Here is a 15,185-nt window from a genome sequence, read left to right on the forward strand (position 1 = left end):
AGTTAGTAAAACTTCTCGTAAAAATAATATTTGGAAAATATATTTGTCCGAACTCATTTTTTATAACATTGTACAATATTATTGCATACGTAGCTATTAAATATATTACTGAATCTAATAACAAATAAAAAAAAGGAATGGAATTATTACTCATGTATTAATGTATTTTTACACCTTCACTTAAACTATGTTACCGACATAAAATCGCGTTGAATGTTTGTAAAATAAAATGAATAATAATATTATTAGAATCTATTTCAATAAACAGTTTTGCAGTTGAGGACTATTTTCACATATCTTGCAGATTTTAATTCTAGTATTCATTTTTCGTTTTATTTTTATTGGCCTAGATTACTCAGAGTATTTACCCATACCAACAACATTTTTTTTACATGACCGTGGCCAATTATTATGCTGTTTTCTTGGTACTAAAAACTTTGAAAAAGCTATGTATTTGCTGTACAGTCAGGCATATCTACATATATATAAGAATAAGTCGGGTTTTCCTTCCTGACGAAATAACTCCAGAACGCACCGATTTCGACAATTTTGGATTCGTTGGAAAGGTCTCGGGCTCCGCAAGGTTTATAGCTAAGAAAATTAGTGGTGTCTTAATGCAAATTGCTGGAACTTCACGCACCGTAATTGAAAATTCGAGTAATGACATTAGTTAGAATTATCAGAATTATGCTTGGTTAAGTCAACGAGCAATTCTTGCCGCAAAGAATAATGATGTACACGCACTGAATTTCACTATTCAATCAAAAATTGCTGGCGAATTGGTGACATACCAATGATTCCGACTGGTCTTCCGTTTGACTTCAAACGATTGCGATTTCCAGTTCGCCTTACGTTCGCAATGACAACTAACATGTCGCAAGGCCAATCGATTAGTGTTTGCGGGATAAATTTCAAATATATTTTTCAGAAAATCATTGTTTTTCACATGGGCAGTTATACGTTGCCTGTTCACGAGTTGGAAAACCAACCGCTTTGTTTATGTCAACGTCAGACCAAAAAACAAAAAATGTGGTTTACCAAAGAGCATTTCAATGAAACGGATAATTTGCGGATTCACTTTCATTTACTTAGAGAAGTTCAACTAAAAAATAGTTCAATTTTTGTAATCGAAATAATTTCATTACTGTTGTGCAATAAAATCAAATGTTTCCTTTTCAAATATAAAACAAGCAAAAAATTCCTTCATCTTTCTCACGAAACCATCTGGTGGCGAAACGGAGTTCGTCGTGTTTGCTAGTTAGATATAAAACCTAGCCTAAAAAAACGCACAAACGTTGAAAAGAATGTTATCAAACTGCATCTTTATAATGTGTTTTTATAACATAAGCATGAACTTAGCTTTTATGTGTGAAACGCCTGATCGCGCAGCAAAAACAAAGCATTTTTAGAGTTTTTAGTACCAAGAAAGAAGCATAATATAGCGTTGCCATAAGAACGCTATGTTATAGTTTATTTTACCAGGATATTGGCCCCACTATTTTTATTATATCAAACACTATCTTTATTATATCATATACTGTCTTTAATGATGGTATGCTATACTATCCAATTTCTAACTTCTAACCCTATTCTATTCCAAAACACGTATTCAAATTATGCTTAATTTCAATCCAACAAATCAAATGACAATTATGTCAGTGCCAGGACTCTAACCGGGTACCTCTGCGGTTTGAGTTGGCATGCTACAGACTTATACCCGCCACAATACGAATTTTTCGTAGAAATTTTTGCCGATGTTTGCATTACGTTTACTATTTACTATTAGTAAATATCATTGTGTGCTGAACGCAAATAAAATATAATACTGAAAAATAAGTATTTAAAAAAGCACCTTATTCCTATTCTCAATGATTTTACATATTATTTCGCTATTATGTACCGTTTATCACGATCTTACGTTCGATACACATTGTGGACTATATTTACATAACAATCTCCAACACGAACGGCGTTTTGCATAATTTTAACAGATTCTATTTACATTTCTTATTTGCATTTCAGAAAACGAATGTAATATTTATATGAATTTTTAGATGTTTTATTATCGTTCAATAAATATAAATTGTACCACATGCCGAGTGAATTATTCCTCCGACTTATTTTCTCTGCATGGTCAATTGGGAATTTGAAAAAAAATAATATATATTTATTTTTATGCGCTTTAAAACTACATTATTAAATTTATTGATATGTGAAAGAAATAACAAAAAAAAATTTTTTTTCAATTAGTTATGGGCGTTTAAAAATTAATTAAATTCAAAAATTAGTCATGTGACCGTTAACGGCTACCGTGCCTGTGACGTCAGATTGTAATTGCAACCACACAGTTGCAGTGCCGTTACTCTATTAGTGCAGTTCTTACGACTATATTTTACGAAACTTGATAAACACGTGGTAAATTTTCCTTTAAAAACGATTTGTTGAAGTTAATTTAGTTCAACTATGTGTGATAAAGGATTTATAAAAGCAAATTCTGATAATGTTCCTAATATTGATATATTTATGGTACTTTTAAAAATGATGGAACTTTTAAAAAATGATGTTCGGTTTAATTCTGCGGAAGTTCGAGACGCCAAGGCATTGATGTAATAAGTCTGTTAAAAAATATTATGAATCACAATATTTAAGTATTAATTTTATATTGAATATAATTACCTAATAAATTAATTTTAGAGCATCGCATGAAAGTTACGGCGACAAAGCTGTGGGTTATGCTCCACTTAGTCGTAAAAATGAAATTTGTATTTTAAAAGCACGTGTATCTCCAGAAAATCTAGTTCGAAGCAAAGCCTATTTAGTTACATTAACAATTAATGAGTCAAAAATCACGCTCATCTTCGATATAATATATGTCACAAAAAACGCGTGGTACACTTTTTGCCGAAGGGCAAAATAAACTTAAAGTGTAATGCTCAAATGCAACTGCAATTGTTAATGACAGGTGAAAGAAAGGGAATCTTTTGTGTTGCCGATCAAAACTTTGAAAACAATCAAAAAATTTATGTTAGCGTATTGATATATGATGATGCAAACACTCAAGATCTCATTAAAAAATGGTTAGTATTCTAGTTCAAAAATATATACCCAAAGCTGTTCAACTCTGTACAAAGTTAATAAAGTTAAAATCTTAATTAGTTATTATTCAATATATTTTGATGATATGATACAAATGCAAAAGGTATAATAAATAAATAAAATAATAAATATATGAAATATACATTTAGCGATTTCTTTTGTCATGAAAATATTCTTAAATATTCTTCTTCTTATTCTTCTAAATTTAACTTGAAATTATAGGTTTTTGCAAATTCATTAGTGCTACTGCGATGATAACAATGAAGTCTGTTAAAGGTACCATATTATGATTAACAACCGCATGAGGTCTGAGAAAATCAAACTCTTTCATTCGTATTTGTACATAATGGTACAAAACAACAGCGATAACATTTTACATTTGACATTTTTTATATATTTTTGAATATTTAACAATGACAGAACGATATTATACAAAGCTCAAAGCATAGCGCATGTTCAAAGCTGTATACTACTATGAATCAGCCGTAACAGAATGACGTCACACGCGCTTGGCTTCGTTCGGGATTTGTCGGCGCTCTTCGGTACCGAATTCAAACTCAAATTTTAATTTGGTATAACTTTTTAATTATTGCGAGAAAAAGAAAAAGAAAAAACTTTGTTATAAAACTTATATATGATCTTTCCATTAAAAAAAAAAAAAAATCAAATACCTAATTATGAACCCTTTCCGTTCGGCACTGATTCAAAAACAATCTACCAGCAATTCGGCGCCGCATTCTGATGAAAACGTTCTTGGTGTAAACATGATAATATTATGTATCTTATGCTATCAACACTTTCGGGACGGCACCGATTTCAAAACAATCTACTTTACCGGCTGTAAACTTGATTTCATTGTGTATGTTATGCAATTTGTTTGATACAAATTTGTGGTCATTGAAGGACATACATTTTTAATATTAATTTATTTTTGATAATTTTATAAAGAATGGTGACGTTCAAAACAATTTCCAAAATGCATAGCTGGTTGATTTTGACATGTTTCACAATAAAATGTTGTTCGCCGCCTTCCTCCTGGTGCTTTTCTGTCAGAACAGACAATACAATCCCGTTTTCTTTTAGAATTTAGAATATGCCACTGATTAGTCAGTATATTTGGTCATTTTTTTGCTGCCGTAATAGTTTATTTTTTTTATTATATTGTCTAATAATTCATTTATAAAATAATCTATGGGATGTCTTATATTGCTTGGTATTTGTAGTTGGACTGTTTGTTGATGTATGTCAAACTCGATTATTGAAGGAGAATCGGCACATTCGCTAATGTCTTCCCGGTCTTCATTTAATTCTTCACAATCATCACAATCATCGGTGCGAATAGTAATTTCGTAAAATTTGTCTGTATGAATGTCTATTTGAAACTCATCTTCACTACTGCTTAATTCACAAAATTTACTAGTCGTTTTGCCATATTTAAAAGCGCTCGGTTGTTTTAAATATTAAAAAAGAGTGCGCGTAAGGATCACACGCGATTGAAGTAAAACTTTTAATATTGTATGAGTAGGCAATTAAGATAAAAATAAAAAAAACATCATATTTGAATTTTAAAAATCATCTTTTAATAATCATATAACATCAATAATAATAAGATCTCCTGAGCATCGGCACAGCTGTCCTACTGATATTAAGAGTTTGAATATGATGTGAAGCTTTCTTCCTAATTTTGTTACCTATCTTACCGGAAAATTCAAACCATAAACGTAGAAGTTCATCATTATCGCCACGTTCTATGTACACTAATTTTCCCACACAACCATTAGCTAAGCCATCACTTACATCAATATTAGTTGTTATTATGTAAAATTTATTCAGAACTAAAATTATTTCATACGGCAAAGCCCCGGTATCAATAACCGATTTTTTTGAAACTGCTGACGAATGTATGATTGTTGATCTGTCGCATGGCAACCTACATAAATATCCGTGGCAGTAGATATTATTTTGTCTTCAACGAGATTCAATATAAATTTATTATATTCCATGGCACATTTATTCTCTAAGAAAAGTCTTATTCCATGAGGACATAATACAGCAACCTCTTCTTTTGTAAAAAAAACGTGATTCAATTAATGCAAGTTCATATAGGGTTTAGCGCTCGACTTACGCATGACATGACGGGAGTGGATACTCGCGACATCAGCGCTTACGGCGTCGTAGTGTTCAACTACACGTTGGCATTTTCGTTGCATTTGTACGGATTTACACCCGTGTCGCGCCTAAAAATTTTTACACCCATATCGCGCCTAAAGAAGTTTTACTTCAAAAAAAGACCATATAACAAAGAAAAAGGCTAAAAATACTACTACAATAATTTAAAATTATTTTCAAAATCTAATACTGTTTATCACTGCTATATGTAATTTATTCAACTTTTCGATGCAAACTGAGTCATTGTTTATAAAATAGCCTGTGCCTTACAGAGTATGTTTGTCCACTGAGGTGGACAGTCGTCCCCAAAGTGTTAATTTTATATGAATTTGTCAACATTGAAGACATTTACATTTATGGACCGATTCTACTGCAATACAAACCAATGTTATGGCAAGGCTTTGTTATGAAGAACTTTCCAAACTAAATATTGACAAAACCCTTGTGGTTGCTGTGCAGTCATGCGTATTTCTCAGGTTGTCTGATAGAAAACCTAACCTAGAAACCGCACAAATATAAAAAAAGATCTTAGATCACAGGGTGTTTCTGACATAGCTTCATAACATACGAGTGACGTTGAAGTTTATGTGTGAATCGCCTGAATGCACAGCAAATACCTGATATTTTGACAGTATTCAGTATGATTCAATGGCATGATGTATAGAAGTTGGAGCGTAATATGGCCTTGCCATAACATTTTTCCGACAAGATCGTTCCTTTAGAATAATGTCTAAATAATTTTTTGCAGTATCAATATTATTCAGGCCGAAAGGCGTAGAGGCTCATTCCAGTGTTATAATTACTTAGCATCGTAACATTTTTTTTTTCAAAATATCGTCTTTTTGATGAAAATATTACTTTACGAATTGCTCGACTGTTTTACTGTACTCAGAAAAAAATCTATAATATAAAAGGTATAAAATGATTTGAAAATAAATAACTAACCGCATTTAATTTTTAAAATTTGATTGCTTTGGCACAATAAGCTAATACTTTAATAAATTATGTATTGGCTATTTTGATCGAACATATTGTCATTTTTCTGCGATTTCAAGATCATAAATTTTTTGGTCGTTATTGGCAAAAAAACTGATCAAATTGCTTTTTGACCACCTCATTTGAGGTAAAGGTTTTATCGCCTAAAATTTTTTAGTGACCAGATTAAATAATGGTCCGATGATGGCAGGTCTGGAGAATGCAGTACTGGGTCCCATTCAAGCTGTAAAAGCTTTTGACCATTGACCAAACTTTTGTGATGTCTTGCGACTTCTTGATATAATATTATACCTTATTTGTGGGTTAATTCTGACCTCTTATATTGAAGTACATCATTTAGTTTATTCAGCTGATGACATAAGGTACCCGAATTAAGAGTTAGAGGATATCCTGGGAAAGCTGAAAAACGAACAAATCCTTTAAAATCTTACCAAGCATACTGCATCGTCTTTTTCTGGCGAATTTCAGCTTTGCAACTGTTTTGAGTTTGTTCTTTCTTTTTGTTTTATGGGCAATTGCATCAAGTGTATATTTACATGCAATTTGACTTTTTAAATAACAATTCAGAGGCGAATCGCGGACGCCAGTGCGTCGACACAGGCTTTTTTTTTTGACAACCATACATTGAGGTTCGAGGAAAATCCCAGACCTTTTAATCATGAACTGTCCAATTTGAAAAATTTAAACTGAATGGGATCTCATGTATTGTTATTCGCCGGTTTGCATCAACAGATGCCTTGCACGCTTCTTTATCAGCTTCAACCATACTTCTTGGACGTGGTGAATCCTGGACATCAAAATACCCTGAATGAAACTTAGCAAACTAGTTTTGGTACTGTCATACACGTTATTTCTTTACACAACGGTCAATTATATTTTGACTTAAACAGAATTTTTACCTTTTCTATTGCAAAAGACTAAAATAAGTCGAAAATGCTGCTTAATTCTTTCCGTATTCAAAGTGGCACAATCCAAAACTATTGCGTGTAATTGATCAGATTTTTTTACACACAGACATTAAAATATAAGATTCAGATTTTTTTTGTTTAATAAAATATGATTTCAAAAAACTGAGAACGTCTATCGAATTGCTACTTGTTAGACGTGTCCTTTGATTACTCACAAAATTTTCTGAAATAGAAAATACTCTCATGCTTGCGACCAAATTATGCTTAATTGTTTTTAAAGCCTGATATAATGATTCTAAGTTTTTTGTTCTTTTATTTGTGGCTTCTAGGGTTTAAAACTCTTTTTTTAAGTTTGAGTAGAAGAAGTTACTCCTTCAAGAAGACTGATTTAAATTAATATATTCACTGGTATAAAAATCTAAATTAATATACACAACACCTTTCTGGAAACCATTACAGGCTAAGATATCAAATGCTATTGAACCGATATGATTTCAAGAATCAAATCGTTTTCATCTATCTTTTATATTTGGCTATATTTGTCATTTTCCATTTATACAGTGAAAACCGACTTTTTTCACTAAAAAACCGGTTTTCAAATTCCATAATTTTTGTCAAAAAAACGGTTTTTAAAACCGGTATTTGAAAACCGATAAACCCTAATAAGCTTTCAAATCATATAATGATTATTGAGCTTAAGTGTGATGTCAGATTCATAAAAATATAGTTAAATCCTTTGTGGTAAGAAAACGAACTGAATTTTCGAACAACTTTGTACTAGTGAACATCATAATATAAAATTACTATAATAAAAAAGTAACTACCTTAACTAAATTAAAAACATCGTAGTTTCTAAAGATGACAACCCAAACAGTTGTCCTTTAGATAAATATATTCCTCTGTATATTTTCAAGTGAAAACTGATATCACTACTACTCGATAATAGCTCTTTGAGGTAGAAATCGAACCTGGAAGCTTCTAAGTGAAAAACCAAATCTCTTACCACTAACAACGGGGAATCCCTTGTAGAATATTGACACACTTCATCTAAAATAAACAAATTTATCACTTTCCCATGTCGATATGATATTCATATCGATGTCAGATAACAAACATTTCCCTGAGTTCATCACACTTTGCAAAATAATAAACGCGATAACGTTAAATCATTATGATATATTATCATAATCTCATAATAAGAGATTAATTTCAAGTCTTAATGTATATTAATTCAATAATCTCCGCCATAATTAACCATAACAATGTTAATCATTAATTATTAAAATTCAATTATATATCATTTTAGTTATTTTTTATTATTAATCAGAATATGTATACGGAGTGAAAAACTAGTGGAGTGTATGGCATTTTGCCTTAAGGCAAATTGCTGGAACTTCCCGTACCGTAACGAAATGTTCGAGGAATATTAAATGGTTTCAAATAGATTATTATAAAAAAATTCTGTAATATTGTCTAATATTTATAAGAATTATATTTTAAAAAAAAAAATGTTTTCTTTATTTTGACATATTTTGAAAGATCTAAACTTTTTTTCAAGGCAATCGTACTGCTTTAACTGCATAAAGACGAAATATCAAACTGCGTAAGCGCCGCGTCGACGTCTAACGCGTAAACATTGGTACGGAACCCATAGGAATGTGAACCAAAATTATACTTATTGTTAAAATCTCTATAAAATATCTGATAATTTGATGTGCATATGTCTAATGATCATTTTTGACCGCCAAATGGCATTTTTTTATACTTTTTTCATTAGATCTCCGAAACCGCTGAACCTGCCTTTATGAAAATTTGATCAATTCTTCACCTTGTCAATACAAGTAAAATGTTTTCTGAATTATTAAAATCGGACGCTCCGTTCTCTTAAAAACTGAGTTACCGTTTTCGGCACTTTTTGCCCCGTATCTTCGGAACGGCTAGACCTGACTTCGCCAAAAACTAATCAGCACGTCTCCTTATCAATACGAATCGAATGTTTTTTGAAAAATTCAAATCAGTTGATCGGTGTTCCCGAAATCGTCGACGAAAATTTGTATCCGCACATACATACGCACACGCACACACACACACACACACACACACACATACATCCATTTTTTCTAAGGTATGCCAAAATATTCAGAAACCTTTGAAACGTCGAGAAATGCAAAAATTTTCATTTTCGATTTTTTTGCGATTACTATAACTTGCCCTACGGGAAGTTAAAAACTTCTCAAAAACTCGATTTCTATTTTCTGCACTCTTTGCTTCGTATCTCCTAATCGGCTGGATCTGCCTTTGCCAAAAACTAATCAGCACATGTCTCTATCAATAGGAATCGAATGTTTTTTGAATTATTCAAATCGGTTGATCCGTGCGCCCGAAAACGTGGACGAAAAATTGTATTCATACATACATACACACTCACACACACACACACTTCCTTTTTTTCTGAGGTATGCCAAAATGTTCAGAAACCTTCAAAACGTCGAAAAATGTAAAAATTTTCAATTTCGATTTTCGGCCCATTACAATAACTTACCCTACGGGAAGTTAAAAAAGAAAATTTTGTATAAATCAAATAAGAATTTTGGAAAATATTCTTATTGAAGACTATTGAAATTTTTTATTTGCCTTGCTTAATTTTTATTTAAAACTAGTGGTACCTAATCACGAGTTGCTGTGTTATACATGTAAATAAAAATCCGAAAAAATATGAATCTGGTACATCTTGTTATCAAGATGGTAAATAGTGCTCGTAGCTTTCGTTGAGCTGTATTAGATGCACCTTCGTGAAATATCCCATGCAGCATCGCATTATATAATTAAGGCTTATAAGCATTATAGCAGTAACAATAATGGAACGCATAATGTCTCAGTTTTAATTGTGAGGGGTTTTCCGAACTAAAAGCTACTTTATTTACCCAATACCAGAAGACAAATTTTATGAGCACGTTTTTACAAAGATTATACCAAATATTTTGGCAAACCTCAGAAAAAATGGATGTGTGTGTGTGTGTTTTGTATGTCCGCATTTTTTTAGGCGCACGGATCAACCGATTTGAATGGTTCAAAAAACATTCAATTCCTATTGATAGGGAGATGTGCTGATTATTTTTCGGCAAAGGCAGGTCTAGACGTTACGGAGATACAGAGCGAAGAGTGCAGAAATTAGAAAACGAGTTTTTGAGAGAACGGAACATCCGATTTGAATGATTTAGAAACATTCAATTCGTAATGATGGGGAGAAGTGGTGATTAGTTTTTGGCAAAGGCAGGTCCAGCCGTTTCATAGATACGCAGCTAAATGTACAAAAAATTGCAGTTTTTGAGAGAACTAAGCATCCGATTTGAATGATTCAAAAAACTTTCAGCTCGTATTGACAAAATAATTGCTTTTAGAAAAAGAAATTTTTGTTTCAATTTTTTTTTATTTTCAAAAAAAATTTTTTTGTAATAAATTTCAAATAAAATAAATCAAATTTTAATTTTAATTCTGGCTGAAGTTTTAAAGCTCACTTACATACTTTAAATAAATAATTTTAACTTTGTAATTCAGTTTATATAATTCTTATAAATAAATATTAGACAATGTAACATTATTTATTATAGTCTATTTGAAAACATTAAACATTTTGTTACGCAGGAAGTTCTAACAATTTGCCTTAAGGCACGATGCCATCACCACTAGTTTAATTTATTTTTTGGATAGAGATTATATAAAACAATTTGTTGAATCGCAAAATAATTAAATAATGAAAACTAGTGGTGTATGGCATCGTGCCTTAAGGCAAATTGCTGGAACTTCCCGTACCGTAACGAAATATTTGTGTAATATTAAATGCTTTCAAATAGATTATTATAAATACTGTAACTTTCATTATTCTTATTTTATACGCAAAATATAAGAGTTTATGAATTGGACGACGTTTATATAAGATTTTAGTATTTAAAATTAAAACTTTATAAACTCTCCGAATAAATAATGCTGCAAAAGTTGGAATTAAATATATGTACTTGACAATGGCTCAGATGCCATTTACGTTCATAACCCATTATTTCTTCAGTTAACATATTATTTTACTATATTATTATTATTCAAGGAATAATTTAATGCATATGAATTACAAGACATTGATAATTTATAATTATTATTTATTAAAAATTCTTATGATTGATAATGTTCTTGACAACGTTGGGATTACATATGATTATATACATGAGTATTACATTTCATTTCTGCGAACGTAATTCTTGACGTAATTAATCATGTGACTGATGTAAAGAATACACACGGTCATAAATTTTATTAGAAAGTAATTAAAAAATATAATGTAAACAAAATTTTCAAGACATTTCAAATGTTTGCGTTTTTTTAATATGTACTTAATTATAAATCAATAACTCTATTTATTATATCATTATACAACAATAATATTAGGACCGCTACTGGGCGGCCTGATATGCCCTTTCTATTTATATTAATCAAAAAAATTACTAGATGTCATATTTATAGACAGTTGTAATTACTTAATGAAATTAAAACTAGTGGGGCGCATGGCATCGTGCCTTAAGGCAAATTGCTGGAACTTCCCGTACCAAAAATTATTTTTTTTTTGAAAAGATTAACATTTTTGAAAAAAATTTACTCTGAAAAAAAAAATAGAATTTTGAGGAACTATATAAATTTTTGACAAAAACTTACATTTTGTTGAAAAATTTATTTTGAAATATTTTGGAAATTCTGAACTTTTTTTCAAAGCAATCGTACTGCTTTAATGCATAGAGACTAAATATCGAAGCGCGTAAGCGCCGCGTCGCTGTCTAAAGCATAAGCATTGGTACGGAACCCATAGGAATGTTAACAAAATGTATACTTATTGTTAAAATCTCTGATATTGTTAAAATCTCTGAAAAATATCTGATAATTTGATGTGCATATGTCTAATGTCTAATGATTATTGTTGACCGCCAAATATTATTTTTTTTTTACTTTTTTTACTAGATCTCCGAAACCGCTAGACCTATTTTCATGAAAATTTGATCAAATCTTCATCTTGATAATGCAAGTAAAATGTTTTTGAATTATTCAAACCGGACGATCCGTTCTCTTAAAAACTGAGTTACCGTTTGTGGCCCTTTTTGCCCCATATTTTCGGAACGGACCTGCCTTTGACAAAAACTAATCAGCACGTCTCCTTATCAATACGAATCGAATGTTTTTTGAATTATTCAAATTGCTTCATCCCGGTTCCCGAAATCGTCGACGAAAATTTGTATCTGAACACACACAAATGCACGCACACACATACACACATACATCAATTTTCTCTAAGGTATGCCAATATATTCAGAAACCTTTGAAACGTAAAGATATATAAAAATTTTCATTTTCGATTTTTGTGCGATTACTATAACTTACTCTACGGAAAGTTAATTATAAATAAATCAATTTATCATCTCCAGAACATTAACAATCGTCATTTCATTTCGAATCAAATTTCAAAAAAAAAAATAGTTGCCAAATTTCCACAAAATTGAAAAAGTGCCCGCGCATAGTCACAGTCTAAACGCATTTGCAAATAATTCTGTGCGACATTTTCACTTATACTGTGCTTAGCTTGGCGGCATTTTCACATTTTTCAATAATTTTCACAAAATTGAAAAAGTGCCCCAGTACATAAACAGTCTAAACGCACTTGGGTAAACATTTGTGCCAGAGTGGCGCTTAGACTGTGCTTAGCTTGGGTGATTTTTTGAATTTTTAATCCAAAATTACAAAAAAAAATTTTTGAAAAAAAATTAGAAACAAAAAATTTTTTTTTCCAAAATCAATTATTTTGTTGAAACAAGCAGAAAGTTCTTTAGGTAATTTAAATCGGACACTTAGTTCTCTCAAAAACTGCCATTTTTTTAACATTTAGCTCTGTATTTCCGGAACCGCTGGGCCAACCTTTGCCAAAAACTAACCAGCTCATCTCCCTATCAATAGGAATCGAATGTTTTTTAAACCATTCAAATCGGTTGATCCGTTCCCTCAAAAACTCGCTTTCTATTTTCTGCACTCTTTTCTCCATATCTCCGTAACGGCTGGACCTGCCTTTGCCAAAAACTAATCAGCACATCTCCCTATCAATAGGAATCGAATGTTTTTTAAACCATTCAAATCGGTTGATCCGTGCGCCCGAAATCGTGGACGAATAAAAGCGGACATACAAAACACACACACGCACACACACACACACACACACACACACACACATCAATTTTTTCTGAAGTATGCCAAAATGTTCAAAAACCTTCAAAACGTCGAGAAATGTAAAAATTTTTGATTTCGATTTTTGGACGATTACTATAACTTACCCTACGGGAAGTTAAAAAATAAAAAGTTATCATTATACACTTTCTGTGTTTTCTAAAATTTTGGGAAAACGTTTTGATTGACCTTCACTTGGAATACGTTATAAAATATGGATGTACAAATACGATTTGGTTTTCTTATGAATTTAGATAACATTTATATTGAATCTTATGGACGGCAAAATTTATTGGGTTCTACCTAGGGTTTATACAAAAACCGACATTTCAGAAAACCGGTTTTCGAATATTTTGCAATAACAAAAATTTATCCGCAAATTCAGTATGATATAAATCAGAATTTGACTGGATCTATTTATTGTTCAATTTTATGGATAGTAAACAAAATATTTTAATTTTATTTAGTAGAACTAAAAAATAATATTTTATCTGGATTAAATAACTTTGAAAATAATCATTCGTTATTACATATTTATATTTTATGATATGTTTTTATCATAGTGAAAGAAAAATTTCCGAATAATTAAAAATAATACATTTTTAAATAAAAAACATCTATTGATTTAAAAAAAAATTAGATATATGTTGATACATACTTGTTAATATCAATTTTTGTTTTAAAAACTACACTTTTAACTTTGAGCTAAACCCCGAGTATTTTCTATTCCGAACAATTTTTATTAATTAATTTAAAAAATTCTAATTATTTGTTTGTTTAATAAAACATGATTTTAAAAAGACGTTTTCTTTGTTCGCTCACAAAATTTCAAAAAATAGAGCATAGTCTTTCACTTTGAATCAAACTAGACTTAATTGTTTTTAAAGCCTGATATATTAATTCTAAGTTTTTTGTTCTTTTATTTGTGGCTTTTAGGGCTCAAAACTCTTTTTTTTGAAGTTTGAGTAGAGGAAGTTACTTCTTCAAGAAGTCACACTGATTTAAATTAATATAGACACTGGTATAAAAATCTAAATTAATATATATTAGACAAAAAGATAACACAAAACCTTTCTGGTAACCATAGCAGACTGATAAGATTCCAAAACGCTTGAAATTATCTTTTAAATTTGGCTATATTTGTCATTTTCTATTTATACAGTGAAAACCGACTTTTTTTTTACTAAAAATCCGGTTTTGGAATTCCATAATTTTCGTAAAAAAACGGTTTTTAAAACCGGTTTTTGAAAACCGACAAACCCTAGTTCTACCGCTGCTAACAACATATGTAGAGTCCGCCGTCACCAAATACTATGTGGAGCGTTGAATAGTCTAGGCAAATAAAGACTTTTAATATGATTATTTTTAATAATACAATGTTGTAAGGAATAAATAATTAAATACATTGCGTATTTTATATATTAACCGTTAATAAGAATGAATACCGTTAATAATAATAAATACGAACAAGACACGTAGTGTCTAACAGTATTTATACTTCTTAGTAAGAAGCCCTTTATAATGAAATGGCTAAGTGGATATTCAGAAAGATATTCAATTGGCTTTTTGTATCTTTTTTCTCTTAAATTTCTTAAGGTAAACACGAAATCGAAATTCAGTAATATTTTTTTTTATTAACTTCCCGTAGGGTAAGTTACAGTAATCACAAAAAAATTGAAAATGAAAACTTTTATATATTTTTACGTTTCAGAGGTTTCTGAATATTTTGGCATGCTTTAAAAAAAATGGATGTATGTGTGT

General features: G+C 30.6%; 1 protein-coding gene across 1 annotated transcript in view; it reads left to right on the forward strand.

Annotated features, from left to right (window-relative positions):
* The window catches only part of LOC113387815, a 60,958-nt gene that overhangs the window by 20,117 nt on the left and 25,656 nt on the right, over nucleotides 1-15,185 (forward strand). The window lies entirely within an intron of this gene.

The sequence above is a fragment of the Ctenocephalides felis genome, unplaced genomic scaffold, assembly GCF_003426905.1.
Source record: "Ctenocephalides felis isolate EL2017-DRISC unplaced genomic scaffold, ASM342690v1 CF-g0.4_SCAFFOLD_00845, whole genome shotgun sequence".
Taxonomy (NCBI): Eukaryota; Metazoa; Arthropoda; class Insecta; order Siphonaptera; family Pulicidae; genus Ctenocephalides; species Ctenocephalides felis.